Raw genomic sequence first — 2878 nt, 5'->3', positions numbered from 1 at the left:
GACTATATAACTAAATATGCATATACAGTCAACATAAATTTACGCTTCTTAAAATTAATTTACTTGGTATCATACTAATTTTTAAGTAAATCTCATACAAACTAAAAATGTTAAATTAACACCAAAATATTTTTTTTCAGCCAAAATATTCTCTCTTTAATCTACAGCATGTTTCCTGGTACTAAAATATATAAATTAATTTTAATTGCCTCTCTCCATCTCTCTCTCTCTCTCTCTCTCACCACTATCCTTCTGGGGCTCTACTAAACCTCTACTAAACCACTGCCCTTATGAGGCACATCTTCCCTCGGCCTCTACTAAACCTCAGGATCAACTTGTTCCACAAACTTCCCTCCCTTCTGGCTCACTGCATTTTTTCTGCTTTTCTCCCATCCCATTCCTTGTACTTTGTCTCCATCTACTGGGTGGTCATGCCACACTCTCATTGCAGGTTTTTCCACTCCTCTCGCTTGCCTCGAAATCACATGTGTTGGAAAACTCTTTCCTTTCTCTGGATATAGGACACTATTTCCAGAGATAGGAACACGCGCTACTTCCTGCCCAGGACAGGATCTCGCCTTTCCTCTCCTTGATGATCTAATTGTGGGACACCACCTTCTGGGACTTGGAAATAACTCGAAAATAATAACTCGAACCTGTGCAACAGAAAAAGGATGCTTTGTTTTGGTGCCTGGTTCTCCATACTCTCGTTTTGCGTGACCGAAGCCAAACCCCTTTTCCTCCTACTACCTCCCTGTCTCTCTCTTCCTCATCTGCTGTGCTTTTCTGCCTGGACTCGTGATCCTGCTTCCACTCCCTATGGAGAGAGGATTTTCTTTGTCTCCCGTCTGCTCAGTTCTATCTCTACCTCCTACCCGCTTGCTTGGTTCTTTCTTTATCTCCTCTTCACTCTGTACTTAATCTGTCAGAATGGGAACCACCCACTCAAAGTCTTGGGGTCTCACACCTCTTGCTTGTCTTCTTAAATCCTTAAAACAACTAGGACTTTTGGATACAATCAGGCCAAAATGCCTGAAGTTCCTATGCACCACTGCCTGGCCTCAGTATGAGTTAGATAATAACTCTGTTTGGCCAGACACTGGAACCTTAAACTTCAATATTTTGAGAGATTTAGGAAATTTCTGCCATTGTAAAGGAAAACAGTCAGAATTACCTTACATCCAAGCTTCCTTTGATCTCCGTGCTAATCCCTCCCTCTGGGTCCCATGTTCTTCCCATCAGGTTCTTCTGGCTAAGACAGTTTCATGGGATCCCAACCAACCAGGGGGCCTCCGCCCCCTCCTCCCTACCCCTCCACCTCAGCTGTGGACCCTACCATAGCCAATGAACTGCCTCTGATTAGGACCTATCCCCAACCTCCTCCTGCTCCCCAGCCTGAGGTACAGCTAAGTCCTTTCCATGCTCTCCCCTTGCTATACTCTCCCTTGCCTACCATTCCAGGGATCAACCCATCTCCCTCCTATCTCCAACTCAAACTCCCTCTGCATGCCATGACCTTCCCCCTCTCCAGTGCCACTCTAAGACCATCACCCGCTCTCATTCCACTAACTCTCCTCTACTTGAGGAAATCCAAAATCTTAAACACCTCCTTGCCAAATGTTCCCTAGTCTCCCCTATTCTGGCTTCTAGCTCAAATAACCCATTTATCCCTCCTGTATCTAACTTCTACTTTGATTCCATACTCTGCCTCCAATACCCCTGGCCCTGTGTCCCCTCATGGACAGGACGCCCCTCCCATCTCTCCCACTCCAACAGTTATAAAGTCTAAACAGGGTTATAGCACACTTTTCCTTAATTGATTATGCTGGAGGTTGTAAACATCAATTGGATAATGTTTATGTACCAATTCCTTTTTTCCACCTAAAGCAAGGTTTTGGTAGACCACTCTCTAAACTACATAAGGTAAAAGATTTACCTAGAAACTTATAAAACACAATATGTACATGGGTAATATTAACTTATTACATTATCTTATGTATATAATCTAGATTCCATGTTCTTTTACTAAGATGATGCTACACACTACTTTCTTCTGAGTCAAACAACTACCATCTTCATGACTTCAGCTGTGTCCACTAACAAAAAATCATCACAATTGGACTTGTTGACTTGACTATTGTATGCTTTAATTGAAGGAGGAGGGGTAAACAGGGTTATTGGACCCTCACCTGAGTATCCAGCTTCTCTTCCCAACCAACTGTATGTAATTTGGCCCTAATCACATGGTATCCTGGACTTGGGGAAGACTAAAGTATATTATCTGGAAAAGGCTAGGAAGAGAAGGCTTGATCCATGCTGGGTTAAGGCTTTCCAATGTAAATACTCTTAGGTCACTCATATACCTCAGCAACCCCTCAGTCATCTCTGTAAGTAAGCTCAGTAAACTCACTGGTTCCCCAGAAAAACTTTAATGTAATCAAACATTGGTTTGATACTACAACCTGAAAAGCGGAAAAACATTGCTTAGTATTCCCAGGAAAAGAAGTCTCACAACAGATGGAAGATTTGTTGTTAATGTTACTATGTCTCGTAATTATTAAAAAGGAAAATGAGAATGTAAAAGATGTTAAAGGGATATGGGAATGGAGATATTTTCCAAAATAGAAAAATGAGAAAGCCTAAGCAAGTGATGAAGGTCTGCTTAGGTTTGTTATGATATATAAAGGATGAGACAAAAATAATATACACATAATCTTAAAATGTCTATGGTCATAGTCTAGTCAACTAATTTAAGGAACAAAATATATATCTAGTTAAGGTTTATCTGAGAATATTTGTTTTCTCATCCAAGCCTTATCTACATAGCACATGATAATTAAAAGTACCAGACTGGTGAAACTAACCTTATTGGAAGTTT

This window comes from Nannospalax galili, unplaced genomic scaffold, assembly GCF_000622305.1.
Source record: "Nannospalax galili isolate Female #2095 unplaced genomic scaffold, S.galili_v1.0 scaffold1261, whole genome shotgun sequence".
In the NCBI taxonomy this organism is placed as follows: domain Eukaryota; kingdom Metazoa; phylum Chordata; class Mammalia; order Rodentia; family Spalacidae; genus Nannospalax; species Nannospalax galili.
This window is presented reverse-complemented; position numbering follows the sequence as displayed.